Source organism: Felis catus, chromosome D3, assembly GCF_018350175.1.
Source record: "Felis catus isolate Fca126 chromosome D3, F.catus_Fca126_mat1.0, whole genome shotgun sequence".
In the NCBI taxonomy this organism is placed as follows: Eukaryota; Metazoa; Chordata; class Mammalia; order Carnivora; family Felidae; genus Felis; species Felis catus.
This window is the reverse complement of record NC_058379.1, coordinates 88,623,890-88,646,554: the sequence shown is the minus strand read 5'-3', so window position 1 is coordinate 88,646,554 and position 22,665 is coordinate 88,623,890. Positions and strand designations below refer to the sequence as shown.

Genomic DNA, 22,665 nt, shown 5'->3' with positions numbered 1-22,665 from the left:
GTAAGATTTAGAGACACATCAGGTGTGCATGAGTGAGAGCCGTGGACATGACCGAGGTCGCTATCCTCCGTGATTCGGTGATGGGTTGTATCATAACTGATGTTGGAGACTAAAATTATAGGAAACGGTACGTTTGCTTTTAAAGGTATCCAAAGAGAGATACCAGCGTGGTGTCCTTGAGGACGCGATGCACACGCTGTTGGCAATTTAGAACCGGACCAAGGAAGAGCAGCCAAGGAGGGTGAAGACAGCTGATCAGGGAACTAAGTGCAGAACCCCATCTAATTATGACGTCCGCATATTACAGTGGAACTTAAGATGAGTTTGAGCCGATACACTCCTCGAGATAAATTAGAACACAAAACTGAGTATTTGGGAATGTTAGATGCTATTCAGTCGTGACCTCTTATGGATAGTTTCAGTAGGTTATCAACTGGAACCAGTTTGTCTGTGGGTATAGTTGGACTTGAGGGATAGTTTTGATTTTGGGAGGAAGGAAGGGAAGAGTACTTCTTTCGTCCCATGCTTGGAGCTTTCCCACCGGTAGGGACTTCCTCCTGAATTATGGAGAGAAGTACTTCTAGGAGACTGGTTAGACAAAGCAGACTTATCTGGGATGTGTCTGAAAGGTGCGGAGGTAGACATGAGCCATGGTGCCTATTAGATGAGCAGGTGTAATGACATTTGGTTTTTCTTCTCGTATGACTTTGCCGTACTTCCTTTTAGGAGCGACCCCATTTGTTCATACTTCCTTTTGAAAATATACTATCTCTATTATGAGGATGATTGCAGGTGTTCTGCAAAATTTGAAGAAATACATTTGGTCCAACTTAACAGAATGGGGGGTATGGTGGTGGGGAAAAGGGAAAAGAAAAGAGTCACTTTTCTCTTTTCATTGAGTTATTTTCTTCTTATTCAGCCAATATTTGCTACTTTATCTGTTGCTTGATTTTCTCTGTTGGGATTTACACTGATTACGATTGCAAGCTGTAACAATGTAAAATGGCATTGACTACAATTTAGATGGTTGGGCTAAAATGGGGAACTGTTTTGCAAAATATTCTCATATATATATATATCCTACATATTTACAGGAAAAAAATAGCTTTTTTCTTATGAAAAGTGTTTGTTTTTTTTTTTTTTACTAGGTAAAACACCTTCCTCCCAGATTTCTCTATGACATTATCCAGCATAACAATATATGATAAATGCAGTCATTCAAAATTAATTCCAATGAAATAATGGTATAATTAGGTGGTGATTCTTGCTTTCTACTATCTTATTATAAGATATCCATCTTAATAAAAATAATGAATTATTGAGTTCCTCTTATATGTCAGGCATTGTTCAAAGCACTTTGCTTGCATGATCCCATTTGATTTTTACAGGTATTGTATCATTGCCATTTTTCTCTTGGATTTTTGAAAAAAAAAAGATTAAAAATGTTCAAATATTGTGCTCAAGGTCATCTCCCTAGCAAAGCTGAGACTTGGATACAAGAAGTGTATATATTTAGGTATTAGTCCCCACTGTCAACAAATTATGTATTTGCTTCAGGGCTTAACTTCTCAAAAATATTGATTTTTTTTTCACCCTTTGTAATTTTATTGTGGAGTTTTGAGATGTTTTTGGTGATCGTAGAATTTCTCTTTTCATTAGAGTCTAACATCTTTCATACAGCAGCAGTATTTTCCTCCTGTATCATAATTAAGCAAAACATTTGCCCTGTATTTTTAAAATTGTAATTATAACATTTTAACATCATTGGCATAATCATCATCATCATCATCATATTAGTCACAAATATTAGTAATCAAGAATAATAATATCACTGCTTATAATCTATGTTATGAGTTCATTTTAAGCCCCTAAAAATAATATTCATATTGTTCAAGTACATTGTAATGCGTATTTGCCATAGAAAATGGCTAATTCACTCCATCTATGTGTTGTCAGCTAGTAAAAATATAGGGAATGACAATTTCAAATGCTGAAATAATAGTGGACTTCAGCCATATTTATTTCCCTCTGCAGGTGCTGCTTTATATTTCTTTGTACTTTGCAAGACAGTTGTGCAGCGGTTTCAAACTTAGAGAAAAATTACAAGTACAAACTATCTTCCTTCCCCTTCCAAACCTTTGCTCTCTATATTTTATCCATTTTATTAGGTGGGAAAATAGCCTCAATCAGCTTTCCCTTTTTATTAAACTTCAGAGAGTGCTCCATATGTTTTCTGTCTGTTGCACTTTCTTGACCCTGAATGTCAAAAGTGGTACAGCCCCTGTTAGTGGTGGCAGGTGGGAGTGCCCTGTGACACAGTTAGAAGAACACAGCTTTTGTGCCAGCCGGGCTGAGGCTAAGGCTTTAGATCTGGGAAATCTGACAACAGTCTTGGGCAGTTGGTGAGCTTGGGTTTACGCTGCAGTTAGGATACCATCCAGCTACTAATTAAAACAAAACCATTAGCCCCCCCTGAGCTTGAGATTTCTTGTCCGCCGAGCGCTTGTTATAATGACTATTTGATCCAGTTTTGCAAGGACTAAGTAAGATAATCTATGTGTAACCCAATTGATAGGACACTTTGCAGCTTCTCTCGCGTCGGGCCTGATCGTTGATTGTTGGAAACCATTTCGTCGCTCCGTACCCAAGCCACAAACATCATGGCAAAGTCACTGATCCGCAGTGCAAAATTTACTAAAGGTTTTTCAAGGAGCTGGGTTGGGTCATTATTTCGGATAGCAAAAAGCCGATTTCCTAAATGTTTTCTTGAAGTATCTACTTCCCCTCCAAATACTCTTTTCCTCTCCCTTAGCTCAGATTGTATCTTTCAGTAAGTCCGATTCAGATTCTCCCTCCCAAGTCCCTCCCCTCCATCCTTTTGATGATCAAAACAACAGCCAGAAGAACTGTCACCAAAACAGGAGGCCGTCAACCGTTAAAGAACCAACAACCGTTGTTCCCTAAAGGTAGGCTGATGGTAGGGATGAGGAAGGGGCACCCTTCTTTGGAAAATGGTTCCTTCCTTGCCCTGGCCTCTAAGAATTAGCAGGCACACTGCGAAAGGTCGTTAATAACCTCATGTTAACTGTACTACAGTCACCTTTCATCTGCTCTGCCTGTGTCTACCGAGCCCTTCATTACTGTCCCACTGTGACCACATCTTGTGTCCGCCATTCGGCCCTTAAACCCCTAAAGCAAACACCGATCTCACCAGCAAATTTACCTTCCTTTAAACTGACATCAGTCTCGGTCTTATATCTATATTACTGGTGAAATCCCAGAGTGTAATTTCTAAGAAGCTCCTTGTTTTTTTTTTCCCCCTTCACCTTTGAATTTGCTGTTGGAGCAAACTCCGATTCCTTTTTGGGGTTACATAATGCACGTTTGTGGAAAAATTTTTTAGGCCGCTAGTAGACTTTCTGAGATCTTTCTAAATCATCCTCAGTAATTATTCCCCTGTTGCTTGTATCATTAGAAGAATGATCCTTGAAATATGAAATGCTGGACCAGCACCGAAAAATGCATTTGTTGGGTTGCATGCCTTTAATTGGCTCTCTGATATTATGTTCAATGGCTTCCAGATCTAGGGTAATAACTGTACACATAGAAATGGAATGTTACTAGACCGAAGATGCGTACTTTAGAGACATTCTTGCTTCCTGTGAGAATAAAAGGCAAAAGCTGAGCATCGAGAAGGAGAGTTGCATTTAGTCCGCTCATAGCTTTTAGTTTTGCATTTTCCTGCCTCCATCTGCCATGCTTCCCTCCCCTTGTCCATGTGGAGAATTCATCTTAGAATCCGACCTGGTGTCTCTTTCAGGCAGATATTTATTCTGAGCTCCTGTCCTGGCTGGAGAATGGCCCTATAAACTAGTCTCTACGGATGAGGAATTGCACTCACCCAGACAGGGCAACCTGCATTTTAAATGGCAACTTACACCTTATAGGCAGAAGGACAAAGTGGGAAGAATTTGCAGGGAAAGAAACAACTTCTGGCTCTGAGGGCATGGAAGGTCCATTGCTCATAGACGGCACTCATTAACCGGTGCTCCTTTAGCACCTGCTCTGTGTTAGGCACAGGAAATGACAGATAACAGAGGCTGCCACTGTCCTCCAGGAGTGGGACATAAACAGACACATGCGGTCAGGGCGAATGCAAAGGGCTATGGCTGAATTCAAAACAGAAATAGCTTAATAATAACCTTTCTTGAATATGCTTGGACATTGGAGCCTCAGAAAAAAAAATTAACCTTTCCCCCTTCTCTGTTCCTTTAATGTGGATAATATCTCTCTGTTTACACTCTCTGTATCCCTTAGGGAGAGTGTGTACTTTTTTGTGTGTGAAAAGAAATTAAAGAAGTAGGCATTTTCAAGGCATTGGAGGTGTTCTGGTAAGATGAGGGAAGGTTATCTCCCCTTGAAGGCGCTTATGTAACATCCAGGTCCGATGGGCCCTGGACTGAGAGCACGCCGTGTGACCTTGGGCAAGTTCTTCATCCATTTTGGTCTCTATTTGCTCATTTATAAAAGGAGTGCATAGAACTTGATGTCATCCAAGCCTGTTGGAGCTCTCGCATTCTAAAATTGTAGAATCAGTCCTATGCCGTCAAAAACGGTTTTAGCCACATTGATCGCCTGAGTTTGCAAAACAAATTTGCATCGTGTCCCCTGTTCCTCTGTTTTATAGAGGAGCAGGTTGAACTTTGGAACATGTCTTAGTCCGTTCAGTCTGCTAGAGCAAAATATCACAGACTGGGCAGCCTATAAACAACAGAAGTTTATTGCTCACGCTTCTGGAGCCTGGAAGGCCAAGATCAAGCCACTGGCGTATTGAGTACCTGGTGAGAACCAACTTCTTGGTTCACAGACAACACCTCCTCATGGTGTCCTCACATGGAGAAGGGAAAAGGCAGTTTTCTGGGGTCCCTTTAAAGGGGAAACTGACCCCATCGTCGAGGGCTTTGCCCTCACGACTGAATCACATTCCAGAGGGTCCACCACCTAATACTATCATCTTGGGGATTAGGTTTCCAGTAAAGGAATCTGGGGTCGGGACGGGAGCGGGGCACAAACCTTCAGTCTATAGGCGAGCGGTTAAGTGCCTTGTACACGCTAAGGTCCCATGAACTGGAGGGGCTGACGATGACAGCCACCACTGCTGGCTCTAAATTCTACACGGTTTCTTTTTATTCAAATAAGGAGAGAACAGATTCAGATCCTTCACTTCCTATCCCCAGCAGAACTCCGTGATATACAGCATCAATACAAGAGCTCTGCAATAAGGCAATTATTTTATTTACTCCCTTTCGACATTATAGTAACAGAAATGTCCATTTGTTAAAGGTCCTGTGTCAGTACTTGGCGGAACAGTAGAAAAAAATAATAGTAACAATAGGCGAATCCGTTTAGGTCCTCCCTGCATTGTTGCCTTTAACCTCCACGACAACCCTAAGAACTTCAGCATTGTTGCGGACAAAACAGGATATAATTTTTTCCTGTTGCCTGCAAATTGCAGTCAGAACCTTACAGTTGAGAAAAATAGGTCAGGAAAAACTTTTAAATCCTAAAGACAACTGTTGGATCTCTTCCCACGGAACTTCAGTGACCAAGATTGTGGTTTGTATTTCACCCACAACTTGCCAACAGTCCTTGCTAAGTAGAAACCTGAAACTCCATAACGTCTCAGAGTAGGAGCATTTTTATACTCTTGGGGATTCTTTAAGAAAACCAATCTTAGAAACTGTGGGTTCCCACAGGAAGTGAGGCTAGGACCTTGTCACATGCGGATGAACTGGCCCAGGGTGACTGGAGAGTTCCGGGGCCCCTGTGCCCAGGAGTTTGGAGCATATGTAAGCAAAAGGAATGCTGTCTGCTTTCTACCTGAAGAACCTCATAGGCTAGAGTCTGGCTGGAGCAGCTTGTGATGGAAGCAGAGATGTCGGAGGGAAGAGGGTCACCCCTGCACTCCCCCTTCTTGGCGTAGCGAGAGCGTATGCTTCCCCGGGCCAGGTGGTCCCTGCCCAGCCAGGTGGCATGTGAGGGAGGCCAAATCTAGTGGAGTTGCAAGAATTGTTTCAAGGAACGATCAAAGAGGATAAGTTGGAGAAGAGTCCAAACTGCTCAGGAAACTGTGACCTCTGCGTGAGAACCATTCTTTAAATTAAATGCCTCCCTTTCACAGCGATTCATCAACAGTCAAGAGAGGGCTCCAGATTTCAACAGCTAAACATATGAACTTCTCCTTTTCCTTTAACCTGTCCCTCAGCCAGACGGTTGCAGAGGATGGGAGGGGTGAAGGAACTAGGAAGAAGGAAAGACCTGTCTCCCTTCTTCCTCTGCAGGGTTTTCGTAGAGACACGTGTTAGGGACGGAGATGGGGGAGAGATGATGTTTTGGTGATGTGCACAACTATTGGATTTTCAACAGCTGAAATATCAAGAAATCGAGTCTTAATGAGAGTAGCAGGAAATTTCTTAGAAATTCAAAGGCTGTAGGAACCTCCCAAGCTCTCGTTTGCTCACAGGGAATGGAAATTCTCCATCAGTCAAAGGCTAGAGTTGGAAATAAAATAAAGTAAGATTGATTATTCCTTTTTTTTTGAGCCTCATAGATACAAACCTAGCAAATCAGTTAGGTATTTGTATTCCTCTATTAGAAAGAAGAAAATGGAAGCTTAACAAAAGTTGCAAAATGTACCCAGCACCAGTCAGTTTGCAAATTACAGCAGAAAAATTAAAGACCCGTGCGGTCAGACCCTAATTCCTATGCAGTGCTCACTATGTAACCTAAAATGACGAATGACACTTCTAGATATCTTCACAGTAAGGAAGAACAATACTCCGACTCCGTTGTTCCTTTACTGGGTAACGCAATGCTGGTTTATTCTTAATCCAGGTGACTTGGTATGCTTTCATTTGTCTTACTGCACTTTCCCTGGAGATCCAATTCTGCGTTCAGAACTACTTACTAGGCATCCTTTAAATGTATGCTAGACATTGTGCTTGATGTCCCAACTTGGGCTCATTGGCTCCACACCCCTGGTGATCAGCACACGCTGAACGTTCCCCGAGCGAAGGTCTCTCTGTGATTGCCCAACAGCACTACGGTTCACCCAGAAACTCAAGTCCACGTTGTATGAAACATGTTTGATTTTCTCTTTCCTACTCACTAAGTCCTCATCTCTCACTGAAATGAAGTCGTGGAAGGTGAGGGAGTCGGAACAAGTCTACGCATACCTTTGAACAACATAATAACCATTTTAGTTTAAGTCCTAAGAAAATGAGTAAGTGTTGAAAGTTTAGCGATATGGGAGTGGCATAATTTTATCTGTAATTTAAAAAGATTATTCTGGCTCTCAGGCCTACTTGGTAAACTTTTGTTGGTTTATAGGGACATACGTGTCGTGTAAGTTTAAGGTATACATTGCATTGCTTGATACACTTCTACTTTGATCACTGATGACCCCCATGGTCTTATCTGATGCCTCCATCACCTCACATGGTTATCATTTCTTTTCTGTGGTGAGAACATTGAGGAATCATTTCTAAATACTGCCTCCTGGGTAATTGCTTTCTCTTTTCAGCTTCCCTCTTCCTGTCTCAAGGCAGAGAGAATCCTTACATTACATTCCAGTCTGTGTGTGTGTGTGTGTGTGCGTGCACGCACACACACACGTACACGCACAAGCACCTATATCTTTCTCTTGCTCTCTCACATTGCATTGTAATTACCTATTTACATAATTTTTCTCCCACTAAACTGTGAGATTCATAAGGAAGTAAGTGAGTCACATTTGTGTTCCAAACATTAGCTATAGTGTCAACATATGGAAGAATGTACTTCAAGTATTATCTTCTCCTCACCCGTTTACTTCCCAACGCACTGCTGTTTTCACTTGCCTGCCCCATTTCCTCTTCAAACTCAGCAATGTCCTTATGTCCTTCTCAGAAAACTATGTTTTTCTTCTGCGTTTCATATTTGGGGTCGTGACGCTGCCAACCATGGCCCATCGAGCAGCGAACTGTGATTACCCACCATTCTTCCCTCTCCTTTACCCCCACATTCTGCAAAAATGCCTTCTGACGACTTACTGAATCTGTATCTTACCCCATCTCAACACTAATTGCAGGCGCTCCTATTTTTTTTTTTTTTACCTGGCTTATTAGAACAGATCTTGAGCTTGTGTTCCTACTTCAGGATCACCCGTCCCATAATACCCAAACATCTGCTAGAATGGGCTTCCTAAAATTCACACCTGATCCTGAAGCTGGCCTAGTTAAAGTCCTTTATTGGCAGCTCTCTGCCTGCAGAATAAAATAGAAACTCTTTAGCAGAACATATAGCATGTTTTGTGATCTCCAACTGCCCCAGGGCTGGACTTTGGGCATCTTGACCCACACTCAGAACACCCAATGGACCACCAGTTGTGCCACTGACAACACTGTTGCTCTATCTGGAAAGTTCCATTTAGCAAATTCCAACTCCTAGCTTAAGGTCCATGTGAAGACCACCCTCCTCTGTGAGGTACTTTATAAAAAGTTTCTAAAGTTAATGCTTATCCCTACTCTGGCATTTGTGATCTTTCTATTATAATGGTAGAGTAGTGACCTCCCCACACTGCCCGCCCAGCTTATTGTGAGTTCTTCAGCTTGAAAATTACGCCTTCGTTCTTTTTCCTTAGTTTTTACCAGCAGTACCTGAGCATTGCCATATATTGATCATATTTTCACTCAAACAATGTACCAGTAAAAACTCAAGATAATATTTCATTTCTCTAGTCAATGAGAAAGTCGGAGATGATTTCAGGGCCACAAATAAGCACATAAACACATTAATGAGTTAGAAAACACAGATTTTTCTCTGTCTTCAACTTCGTTATGATCTGAACAACAATGTCAGTGAAATTGACAACTAAGCTTTCTTCAGTACTTCTGTATCACTCATAAAGAAATTATGTTCAGAAGAGTTGATTAACTTAAAAATATCATATAACTTAAAATAGAATTTGGGGCTCGGGTCCACATATTTTTTCCATGTTTGATTGCCTAGCATAGCCTGTGTTTACGTGAACATTGATAATAATAAATACTAAAGATCGGCACAAAGTCACCCATACTTAGATCCTTTTAACTGGTGTTCTAAAGATTTTGCTAAAGATTTTGCTACAACAGGATATAAGCTGTGGTTCAGAAGGAAGTGTCTCACCTCAGAGAGTCTGGTTAAAATTCAGCTCCACAAGTTGGTACCCAGGTGACCTTTGGAGACCTTCAGATCCCTCACCTATAAAGTGGGAACCATATTAAGCTCATCGGGTTACAGTGACCATTTAACAAGTAAGGGGCATGCAAAGTTTTCAGAACATCGTATGGAATATAAGCATTTATTACAATGGTTATTCTTCTCCAGATTTGGTGTAAACACCTGAATCTTCAATGAATATTTGGGCAAGAAGCATGATTAGATCTGTCTCCAGAGCAGGAAGAAATTTTTCTAGTGGGATCTTTTAGTCGTAAGCTAAGTGCAACCTACGAATTATTGTGTATTCAATCAGTGATTATCCTGTCTTATTTTTACCTGTTTTGAGTTCATATATCAAAATTAACTTGGTGGTTGTCATGGCCACCGAAGAAACAGAACTGAAGGAAGGGAAGTGTGATAATACAGTAACTTTTTGTTTACCCTGAGAAGCTTTTTACCACCTTTGCCGTATTTTTCTCAGATTCCTCACCATTAATCATCACAAGGGCAGCTCTCCCTGCATTTTACCCTGTTGAGAGAAAATGTTCTACTTCTCTCATAAAGTATTTCTTCCTAAATCTTCCTACCTTGGTGACCTATCTTTGCTTTAAATTCTTGTAGCATTCCCCTTATGGACTCTACCCCCACATTTGGGAACAGTGTTTATTGCATGTAGATGTGTTAAATATTCCTAGGTAGGTTTAACATCCTTTGTTCTGAGGCTGTATCTTATTCAGTGCCCACCATGGGTCTTTTGGAATCAATATATACACAATGATTATGGGTTTATGACTAAAGAAAATAAAGTGGAATAAATACTTAATTTTTTAAATTAATAATAATTATGTACATTAGACAATGTTCACACTATCCAAGAGTATTTCTAATAGTTTATTTTATTTTATTTTATTTTATTTTATTTTATTTTATTTTATTTTATTTTATTTTACTTTATTTACTTTTACTTTAATTTCAAGATACCAGCCTTGTAAATCATACATTAGAAAATCGAATAACATAGTATCACTTGCTAACAAAAATATAGCAATATTAAAAACAGCTTTTATTACCCTACTACATCAGTAAAAATATATGTATAAACACCAAAACTGTAAAGTTTTAAATGGAAGACTGAATTATAATAAACCATAGATGAGCCTATGCATTACTAACAGCCTGTGGAAGTGAGGGCAGCAGGCAGAATATATTAGGTTAGTCTAGTCACACATCAATCCCTTGGATGACACTAGGAAGCCAGAAGATGTTGCGTAACAGGACTTATAAACATTAACTGCCAGATGTTACCCACGAGCTCCAGAGACAGAGTTCTAAGATCTGCTTAGTGCAGTGTATGGGTTCATAAAAGCCTAAGGAAGACTATGCGGCTATTTCTTAATTCTTTTGCAGTATGATTTAGAAGTGGCCGTTCCTGAAGAATAAATATAAGTAAATAAAATCTGAAGGGTTTATATTCCCCTGAATGAAACTTGATCTTTATGAGGGTGATGCAAATCTCTCTAATTGCAGGCCTCAGATTTATTAACTCTGGAAACAATAGTGTTTCTCCTAAAAATATTTTGCGTCATCCTGGAATTTCTGTGATGTCGTGAAATATTTTTAAGTGAGTTTTAGGGACCGCATTTTTATTTGATTTTCTAAAAATTACAGAACACTCTACGTTGCATCAAAGTTAAGAATAAGCACATTGGAGAGCTAGCAGACGTTTTAAAGCTATCACCTGGTTCATCTGTCAGTTATTTATTGGTTCACGTGCCTGGCACCAGAGGTAACAAATAAATAAAACCGAGAACCTGCTCATACCCTCCCTGGCGAGAGGGGGTACAATGTGATATGTCATAATAAAGGTAACATGTAGTCTTTAGGAAGTAAGACACCCTGAACTCTGATGACGCCAAGCGGTAGAGAAATATGGAGGACGTAACACCGTATCTGATCTCGAGGCATTTAGAAGACTCACTGTGAGGAAGGTATGAACCAGGCTTGCAGGCTTTAGGACTGCAATGCCCAAAGACAGAGACGTTATCTTTGCTTTTCTACCAAAGACATTGCAGATGATTTGGCTTGGTTGAAATAAAGGCTGTGCGCAAAAACATAACGAGTGATGTGTTTGGAAAAGTTATCCAAGATGAAAGTCCGTATTTGCCACGCTAACGTATTTGAATTTAGTCACGAAACAGTGGAAACCACCAAAATGTTTTATATATGGATGTGAGCGTAGTTGAAACAGAAACACCGCCAGATCACAAGATAGTTCATTGGAAGAGGCTGCAGTTGTTTATGAATTGGGACGCTGTAAAAGGTGTCCAGGTGAATGAATATCGGTTCCAGTGGTAGCACAGGAAGTGAACAGGAACGATGTAGCTTCTAGTGTTATGATGATCTTAAAATTTATAGCATGTGTTTTCTTTTTTTTTAAGTCTATTTATTTATTGACTTTGAAAGATACAGAGACAGCATGACTGGGGGAGGGACACAGAGAGAGAGAGAGAGAGAATCCCAAGCAGGCCCTGTGCTGCCAGCGCAGAGCCCGATGGGGGGCTCAAACCCACGAAGCCATGAGATCATGACCTGGGCTGAAACCAGCAGTCAGATGCTTAACTGCCTGAGCCACCCAGGTGCCCCTGTAATATATGTTTTCTGAATATATGTAAGGAGAAGACAGTGAATTACTTCAGTTTGAGATGCCATTGAAATACGGAAGTGGAGTAATCCGGTGTCTTTTGTTATCTGACACACCAGCCCGCAAGTCTTTGAAGAAATAGATCATTTTTAATTCATTGTTGTTTGTTGCTCCTGTGTTTGAACAGAGTTTCACATTACAAAGCGATCCAGCCAGGGGCGTCCTGTCAGGTCTTGGCATGGAGTTGGTAGTAAAAACCATGGGTGTGGACAGCATTGCTCATCAGAGAAATGTCAAGAAAGATAAAGACAGAACATTTGAATGGATATACTAGCAAGGGATGAGGCAGGCCGCTGGTGGACGGGCCAAAAGTCAACAGTCAACAGGGTGGCTAGTGGGTGTCAGGGCAAAGGGAGCTTCAGCTGGGACAGTAGGGGTCCTGGAAACCAAGGGAAAGAGACGTATTCAAGTCACGTCAGTTTGCGATGGAGAAAATGGAATACGATTATCAATGCGATTTTTTTTTTAATTTTTTTTTCAAAATCAATGCGATTTTAAGGTTACAAGAAGTTATCGATATTCCTACTAACTACAGTGTCCTCCCAGTGGTTAAGGTAGAATTCAGACTGCTGAGAACTCAGCCATGGATAACACTGAGGGCTGGAACCTGGAAGTGCAGGAACCTCACTACCACCCCCGCCTCCGGAACCTTGTCTGTGAAAGCAATAGTGTGATGGCAAGAAGGGAGAGGGGGCAGGTGGTTGAGTTTGAGAGGTGGTGCAGAGTCAAGGGGACGCTTTTAAATTGCACTTTTTGTCCTTTCTTTATGCAGATCTTGTTTCCACAAGGGATTAGCTTCCAGATAGGTTTCCTTATGCCTGGCTTCTACCTGGTGAAACCCACCTGCCCCCCGGCCCCTGCCACCCCCAAAATAAAATGTGCTCCTGAAAAACTTTCTCAGTCTTCCTTATTATACCGACTCAGGGAGGGGTTGCAAGCCAACTCTCAGAGCCCGGGACCCTTGCTATTTTCATCACATTTATTACTTCTTGCTTGGCATCCTTATTTAGTTGCCCCAGTCCCTTCCAGTGCCCGGTAGAGGTGACAGAACAGTAGTTTTCTGAAGACACACGTGGTGCTAGCGATGTCTCTGGTTCCCACCTCGCTGCAGCCACCCTTGCTGACGTTCGGACACCGTCCAGGCTTCTGAGAGTGTGGACGCCGACAGCTCGTTTTTGCCAATTCTAGCAACACCGCCTCCGCCCTCTCTCGCCTCCGCCCACACAGCACTCTCCCAAGTCCCTGGATGCCTTATACTCCGCATATGATGGCGTGAAGAAACACTAGGTTTTTTGGTACTTCCTTTGATTTCAGCTGTGTGTGTAGATCTGGAGACTGCATTGAGGCAATCTCAGAGACATACACTATGACCTTCCGAGTCACCCGTCTTCTTGATGTGTGCGCCCTGAAGTCTCTCTTTTCTTGCAGTGAGATTTATTTACTCCCCCTGTGGGTACGCTTCAAATAGATTCAGAAATGTCTTGCCCTGCCTGGGCCAATCCTAGGGTAATGTCTTTTAGGCTCAAGCTGGAGCGCGGCAACGTTTATCCCTGCATATGGACATATTGCCTTTAGAGCTGCAAGGATGTGCTAGAACAGGACAGCGAGCGGCGCTCTTTTGTTCCCAACTAAAGCGCCCTGGTGCGGGCAGGGTTTGAGAGAAACTGGCCAAACTGTTTGTTCCAATTCCGTTTTTATTATTGCATTTGTTTCTTAGTCAACTTTCCGGCAGAAGAGCAAATAATTTGCTTGTATTTCGAAAAGTAAACATCTGCTAGAGTAAAATAAACGTAGGTCCATGTTAACCCCTACAGTAGAAGCTGGATGTTCAAATCCACATCTCGACTTCACCGACTTGAATACGGCAGGTGTGTTGGGAATGGGCTAGAACTGAAAATCTAGCAGTGATGATAATAACAAATGACCTCGTAGTAGGACTTCGTAACTTGTTCAACTGTCTTAGTTATCTTGGACACTATATTCTTCCACCAAAAAAGAGAGCGAGAGAGAGCATGAGCTGGTCACATTTCATTAAAGAAAATCGCTGTTGGGGTTTTTGTTGGTCTGTAGATTGACTCCAGGAGAGCTAGCATCGTTTGTATGTTTAGTGTTGTGTTTTTTTTTTTTTTTCAACGTTTATTTATTTTTGGGACAGAGAGAGACAGAGCATGAACGGGGGAGGGGCAGAGAGAGAGGGAGACACAGAATCAGAAACAGGCTCCAGGCTCTGAGCCATCAGCCCAGAGCCTGACGCGGGGCTCGAACCCACGGACCGTGAGATCGTGACCTGGCTGAAGTCGGACGCTTAACCGACTGTGCCACCCAGGCGCCCCTAGTGTTGTGTTTAATGAACATGGTGTGTGCTGTGTCTCTCGTCTTATTTCGGTCATCATACCTGGTGCCTTTCACTACCATTCAGTAAGTCTTTTAAAATCTCTTGACCTCCCCCTTTCCTTTTTTGCACGAATAGCAGTATTCAACTTCTAAGGGAAATTAATTTTTTGCCAGTAACTTTTCGTTTAAATTGTATTCTGATCAGAAAATGTGGAGTGTTCCTTGTTACCATTTTGTTTACTGATCGTTCCTGCATTTGAGACTGTTCTTGGATCTTTTTCTTTTCTTTTTTTTGCTTTTGGAACTACCTCAAGATTTCCTTTAAGACCAACCTCTTAGAGATCAAATCCCTCAGTGTTTACTTACTCTCTAAATATCTTCATTTCCCTCTTCATCCTTGAAAGATCCTTTTGCTCACTGACAATTCTAGGTTGACAGGTATTTTTCCCCGGCTCTTGGTAGATATTATTTGACTGTCTGTTGACTTGTGTTTTTGCCATTGGAATGTCTGCTACCATTCTGTCACTTCCCTTAATTGACGTGGCCTTTCTTTCTGCCTCTTCAAGGTTTCCTCTTCATCTTCTGCTTTGTGATTTCATTGCCATGTCTGTAGGCATGGATTTCTTTGTGTTTCTTTTTTTTCCCATGGAAGATATTCTACCTCTGAGATCAACGGCTGCATATTTTCACCAGCTCTCAGGAATTTGTAGCTATTCTTTCTTTAAATATTGCCAAATGTCAATTCTGTTCTTCAACAACGTTGTATATGGAAATTCCATTTTTGATCTCTTTGTTGTTGTATTTTTTTTATAATTTCTTATTGTCTGCTTAGTTTTGAAGATTCCACTCCTGAAAATGTTGCACATATATCCATAAAAAGTATATGCTGTATTTGATGACTCCAGACTCTAGTGATCCCCCCTTTTATCGTAAGCTCTTGTTCTTTAGATCTATTCCCATTAATGTGTGCTAATTTGGGGGAAACTTTCCTCCAAGGATGACTCGGGGTTCTTCTGCTTTGTTTCTCCCCATAGCAGAAGAGAACATTGGACCAGTCCCATTTCAGGATACCCCCCAGAAGTGTCGGTACAGAAAAGGTGCCCAGGCCTGGCTTCCTTGTGTTCTTTTCCAAAGTTCAAAATCCCCACAGAAGTGTTGCTGGAAGAACCACGTATCAGAGATCACCTGTTTCAGGATGCCCTGACATTCAGACCATTTTCCTACACTCCTGTTCCCCAAATTCCCTCCTCCTCTGGATCTGTCTGCCTGTTCTGGATTCCAGGTGTTTTTTTTCTCCCAGCTACTGACGGCTAGTCCAGCCCAGGATCCAAGCATAAGAGGGGCTCAGCTGTTGGTTTTAGGATTGTTTGGGGCTGAGACCGTTTGTGCCTACCGAGACCGGTGAAGCCTCCGTAAGTGTGACTGGCAGGACTTCTGTTAGGGAAGTGTGTCTGCATGAGTGCGTGCACATGTGTGTGTGTGGACGTGTCCATGGTGCATGTGTGTGCATACGTGTGTGTGTGGTGCTTCTCAGAACTCCCAATCACTAGTATTACAAGACACAGAAGCCCTCAGAGTTATTTTCAAATATGGTAAAACCTTGGATTGCGAGTGACTTGTTCTGTATGTTCCTCAAGATGAGCAAAGGTTTCTGATATATTTTAACTTGATATCGACGAGCGATGTCTTGCACTACGAGTAGTACGCGATGCCGAACATCACATGATCACAACTGACCCAGTGGTTCTTGAAATTCGCTTTGTTATACAAGTGCTTTGAATTACCAGCATGTCTCTGGAACGAATTATGCTTGCAAACCAAGATTTTGCTGTAATTATTTTATTATGAATATATTAAAGATCAAGAGAATATAAAAGGACTAAATATAAAATTCTACCAACCTACTACTGAGCCTTTACAAATATGGGAAAGTTTCCATGAAATAGATAACTCACAAATTTGAGAACAAAATAGTAACTACTAACGTTACAGAGATAACAGTCTATCGTTTCCAAACCACCAAAGAATAAAATGGGAAACAAATCTTATAAATCAAAAGAAAACAGGAAAATAAGAAAAAGCAAATGAGACAAAAAACTAGGGTTAGGTGAACACAAAATATGGCTGTAAAAATAAACCCAGATGCTTTACTAATCAATATAAATGTAAATAGAATGAACTCTCCAATTAAGAAAACAAAACGGGGAGAAATGGATTCCACTAAGGAAAAATGTCAGGACCATAATACTTACAAAAACACACCTTACCTTAAAATATACCTGCTTACGTGCAGGAGGGCTGAAAATCAAGGAATATAAAAAGATAGACATTAACTAAAAGAAAACCATCTACTTCTGATCTCTTTCCATGGATGTTACCATCGGCTTATGAGTCCATAGCTGGAGATTTCTTACTGGTTAGAACTTCCACAAGAACGTTTGACAGCTTTTCTTGTTCTATTATTCTAAAATTAAGATGTAATTTTGTTTTTAATCCCAAATCTCTTTTATGGTCACTTAAGTTGCTTTCTAGTCCAAGAAACGAAATAGATACTCAGAGCTATTCTCATCTTATGACGTCCTCCGTAGTTAATGAGTATTTCTCAGAACATTTGCTATTGTTCAAAAGGGATATATAATTCATCTGTACCAAGTATACAGAGCCAGGCAATTATAAATTCAATTTGAGATCATAATTTTAATATTGAGGCTCACAAAAACCTCGTGAGAAAAGCAACACATTAATAGTAGAACGCCATGGAAATATAATTAAAAATAGAGTTACCTTCAGCTACGTCCCTGCCCATGATTTGAGTTCATTAGTTCTTTAACAATTATTGCATGGGTACCCGCTAAATGTTCGGAATTCTGAGAACTATATTTACGGAGATGAAAACAAACTGGAAAACTCTACCCACTTTCAAAGTTCATATCTAATCCATTAGAAGTTCAGGATGAATAAACATTATTACTGTAGAACAAAATGCTGTAATACAGACATAAAATTGTATAATAAAGTCAAGCCCTTGTTCCCCAAAGAGTTTTTTCCACATAGCAGCCAGAGTGATCTTTGAAAAATATAGTCAGACAAAGTTACTCCTCCATACGTCCGTCTACTGGTTCTTTTTTTTCGATAAGAGTTCTTCCATTGCTAAGCTCCTCTTTGGTGAAGGGCAAGAGAGTAAATATTTTGGGGTCACACCATTTCTGTGGCATTTATTCAGCTCTGCCCTTGTGGCAGTCAAGCAGCCCCAGATAGGGCAGGAATGAGTGGGCATAGAATGTTCCAGTAAAACTTATTGATGGACTAGAAGCTCTTTGGAATATCCTTTTTTTTTTTTTTTTGGAGGGAGGGAGGTTGGAAAATTGTTGCTACTGCTGATTTTGCTTCCAGAAACCTGACAATGTAAGCAAATTTGATCATTTATAAAACAGCTGACGGAATCATGGAAGTCTTCACAAGTCTTCAACTTTTATTCCTCTGGCAGTCCGTGTTGTTTTGATAACAGTAGCACAATTATTCTCTACGCTGCAGTTACAAGATGCATAAAACTCAGGGGTAGAAAAGTGTCACTCTATTTCATAACTAAAATTATGTTCTGGACTCTGAGGTCACAGTTGTGCTTGACGGTTGTCAACCTTCTGGCGAGGTTTCTTTCTTTCTTTCTTTTTTTTTAAGTCATATTCAAGATTCAGCCCAATTCTTTTTGATGTACTTTCTGCAGATGGCTTCTGCTCTCTGCTCCATTTCCCCCCGTCCTGCAAAGGGGACATAAGGGCGGCAGCGGTCCTGCTGTCATTTTCTGTGCTGTGGCATGCAGCTGTCACCATTGCAATCTGAACAGTGCTCTCGGTTGTCCCCTGGCTGGCTCGCCTCCATAGCACCCTGGACAGCCTGCAGCCTCCTGGCGTCGTGAGCCTAGGGGAGTCAGGCCCCCTCTTCCAGTGCACTGACTCACTCGTGCGCCACAGTCCCCCTGGTGCCCACCCCACCCAGACCCCCGGCCTCTGAGACTGGAGTCCTAGCCGAGCTCTCAGAGAACTCCCGCCATCTTCTCTGTGTCTGTGGGTCACATACAAATTCCCCGGCAGCTGTGAGAATCCAGCGTTGGGTAAAGACCCTTGCTCCTCTCCCCTCAGGGGTTCACTCCTTCTCGATCGGATCCCTGCAAGTGAATATCAGCTCCTCCACTCCTCCCCTCTCTTCCTCTACCTCCACGGGGACAATTTAGAAGACTCACAGAATGCCAGCAGGGCAAAGTCCAGGAGGGAACTGAGGTGGGCAGTGAGTTAACTGCCCTGTGACTGCCTCACACGTCTCCCATTATAATTCCTTCATACTAAATCTTAGTATGCTCCACTTTAACTGTGGAGCAGATAAGACCATGGGCTCTGCCTACAGACTCAGGTTCCTGCTTTGCCACCTGTTTGCAGCATGATCTTCGCCAATCTTCTCGGTAACCTGAGGTCTCACTTTCTTCAACTTTAAAAATTAGGATGATAACTGCCCTCCGAGAGAGGTATTCCTCTGAGGATTAATGAGATCATCAACGTTAAAGTTCCTACCCAGGACCTGGCATATAGTAAGACCTTGCTAAATATTATATGATTCTTCTGAGATATTCCTACACGTTTATTGATTTATCTAAAAGGAGGACATAAAGGGCAAAGTAAGCTCATCTCCAGGAGATGACCAGTAAGGAGCTGGGGAAATGATCGGATGTAGTGCACATCAGCCAGGGGAAGCTGTTTCAGGATCAGGAAGCACAGGGGGACCTAAGGCTGTTTCCTAGGCAGGAGGTGGGCAGGAGAGGGATGTAGGGCAGATCATGAAGGGCTCTGTGCCATCAGTACACACACACATATACAGGGTACATAATACTGATACGTGTATGGATTTATAAGGAGTTGGGTTACATGATCATGGAGTCTGAGAAATCCAAAGATCTACAGCCCACAAGCTAGATGCCTAAGAGAGCTGATGGTTTAGTTCCAGTCTGTATCCACCGATCTGGGAACCAGGACAGCCACTGGCACAGTTACAGTCCAGAGCAGGCAGGCTCATGACTCAAGAAGAGCCAGTTTTTCAGTTCGAGTCCAAAGGCAGAAAACTGTTGCCTAAGCCCAGCAGTGTGGCGGGAGCTCTCCCCTCTGGTTTCCCTTTTTGTTCTATTCTGGAATTCACTTAATCAGTGGGTAAGGCTCGCCCACATTAGCGAGGGCAGTCTTTTTACTCTGCTTACAGATTCAGAGATTAATTTCATCCAGAAATAACCTCAAAGAGATACTCAGAATAATGTGTGGCCAAACATCTGGGCACTCTGTGGCCCAGTGAAGTTAACACCATCCTACATGTTTTCAAAGCTGTGGCAAGGAGGTCAGATGTCTGGTGAACAAAGGGCACTACCAGGAGGAGAATGAATGGGCCGGGGTGGAAAGAGGCACCGAGTTCTATTGCCTAGAGAGGTAAAGGTGGCAAAGGGGAAAGCGGGTCTGTGTATTCTGTAATTGATTTTGCTTTCCAGTCTGCCTGGTGGTTCGCCGCATGTTAATCTCCTTGTTTAATTGCCCCACATTGAGGCACATTGTAATGCTGAAGGTGAAACATGAGAAATAGGAGCTTATGAAGTTTAATTCTCATACATATATTGTTATTCTTTTTTGAAATATAAAAGATCGTTTATCCTTCTCTTATTGTCTGCATACAAATTAAATGATCATTAATGGACTATCCATACATCAGAAAACCTCTTTAAAATTTTTTAGAGTAGCTTATGAATTTGAATTTTCCCACTTATGTGGCTTTAATGTAAAATGTAGTCTTTCCTTCTAGTACAAGAGCAAAAATAGAAACCTTTTAGTCTTTCTGGCCCCAGAGTATCGCCATCTACATGTTTGAGCTTCAGTTGCATGTGTCTCTCACCAGTAAAATAAATTTTGAAATACAGACTGAGAATATTTAAATCGAATGAGCTAAGAAAAATTAGGTCCTGATATAGTATTTAAATTCCATGTCCTAAATACAGTCTTTGTCACATCAAATAGAATTCAAAATTAATTTTATGTATTTAAAGAAAAAAGTATACATTTTCACTTTCCGCATATTTTATTTAAAAATCGATCTACACGTAACATCGTTGCCTTTGCCTAAGATTATTTTATGTTTGCTGCATGTCTCATTGTGTGAAAATTTTCATGATCAGAATTTCAGTGTTTAAGGAAGGAATTTTAACATGCGTATGAAGGAATGAAAGTACAATTATATTACACCTTTTAATGTGTTCAAACATTTTAAATGAGCCTCTTTTTTTAATTAATTTCTTTTTTTAATACGAAATTTATTGTCAAATTGGTTTCCATACAACACCCAGGGCTCCTCCCAACAGGTGCTCTCCTCCATGCCCATCCCCCCACCTTTCCCTCCCCCCCACCCCCCCATCCACCCTCAGTTTATTCTCGGTTTTTAAGAGTCTCTTATGGTTTGACTCTCTCCCTCTCTAACTTTATCTCTTCTCGGCCTTTTGGCTACGATCGAGTGTAGTATCTGTTCTTATCAGTGTAAATGAGCCTCTTTAAATCCAGATTTCTTTATTTATTTTAGTGTTTGCATTCCTAAGATGAATTAAACGCTTTATGGCCAGGACAAAATTTAGGAATGTTATGGAAATATCTCATTTTGAAATAAACCCAGGATTGATGTCCAATGTTTTTGAAATCATAGCATCATTTAATTTTAAAATATTAATCAATTCTCAAAATTTCAGCAAACATAACAGCCCTTCAGAAGCTTGTCCGTTACTGTAAAGCAGCCACATCCAATATAAGAATTAACGAGTGTTTGTGATAAGTGCATATATGTCACTGGACTGGAACGTGGCACAGTTTTATGTAGCAGGACCTCCCTTATCCCTGCTGGCTGGATGTGATTGCCACATGATTCCTGAGGCCTTACGTTAACACTCTCCAGGATAGTTCTCAACACAAGTGGGGAAGAACATTGAGAGACAAAGAAAAGGGGAGAAAATAAGGAGAAAGGAAGATGAGAAGGAGCAGGGAGAAAGAGGAGGAGTGATTTAGATGGACTGTGACTTCGTAAGTGGATGGCAGATGGAAAATAAATGGAAGAAAGGACAACGCAGTGGAGTTTATGCAAAAACATTTCCATCTAAGCTAGTGGAAAAATGGAATTCATTACAGAGGCATGTGTGTGTTTTAGGAATAGAAAAAAATATATATATATACACACACACATATATAGGCATGTATATATATATAACCACACTTCCATTTTTATATTTTTAGTTAATTTTTACTTTTCTGTGCTATTAATACTGGAAAATTATACATATAATTGCAATAGCTATCATGGGCGTTTCAAAAGAATGTATTACCTATTTTCTTTGTTTGATAGATAAACAATAAAATGTTTTTTGTAAAGTTATGGTAATAAGGTATACGTTTTCTCCCCCAAATTGTAATATAAGTATTTTTATCAAGGCAGTCATAATATCTCAATTAGCCAGGGGTATTCCACGATTAAAAAAAAATGCTTCGTGTTTAATTTTTAAAATCTGAAAATACTAGCTGAATAAGGTCTTGATTACCACAAAATAGGCTTAAAATGTTAAAAAGGAGTACTTTGCTCTGAAGATCAAACCGTCTATTTTTATTTTGAGGAAGAAGTTCACGAGAAGCGGCTACACTCTTTCCAGCATGCTTTTGCCACACAAGGATTTGAGCCGTCCATAGCGGAATGTCCTAAATTAATCCCTGTGATTTAATACTGTTTCTTAAATATGGAGGAGCCTGTTGCCAGAGGCAGAATCCAGCATATATGCTCTTGTCAATATTTTCCTTAATATCCTCAAGTTGCGAGAGACAAGTGCCTGAGAGAATTTATATTTCTGCTTGAAAATGTTATTGATTTCAGGAGTCTTCTAAAAGTGAATAGATGGTGGGACCAAGTCCATTGTATGTGGTTTTCCTGCTAATTTCCAAACAATTACTGCTAACTATATTGATACCCTTTTAGTTTTGTTTTTGATCACTGTGTGATATTTCTGATTAACAATAACTACTAAAAATCAAGAAGTACAAAGGTTGGATTTTCTTACTGCGGGGCCAATCAAAGGCTAATGTTATTTAAGACGCATGCCAGAAAGATCGATAGCTCAGTGGGCAACATCTTTATCAGCTCACATTGCAATTCTCAGGGAGGATGCATCGCATGGCTACTCACATGGCTATTGACATGGCCGAGTCCTCACTGGCCGTTGGTCCGAGATAGTATTTCCTTGCTCTGGGGTTTCCCTATAGTTCACAATATGAGAACTGACTTCCATTAGAGCAAACAAGAGAGAGAGAGAGTGAGAGAGAGAGAGAGAGAGAGAGAGA

The 22,665-nt window shown here is 41.0% G+C and overlaps 1 protein-coding gene and 1 pseudogene across 13 annotated transcripts in view; both read left to right on the top strand.

Annotated features, from left to right (window-relative positions):
* Positions 1-22,665, top strand: part of NETO1 (neuropilin and tolloid like 1) — a 131,186-nt gene that overhangs the window by 29,235 nt on the left and 79,286 nt on the right. The window lies entirely within an intron of this gene.
* Positions 20,777-20,904, top strand: LOC111557410 (annotated as a pseudogene).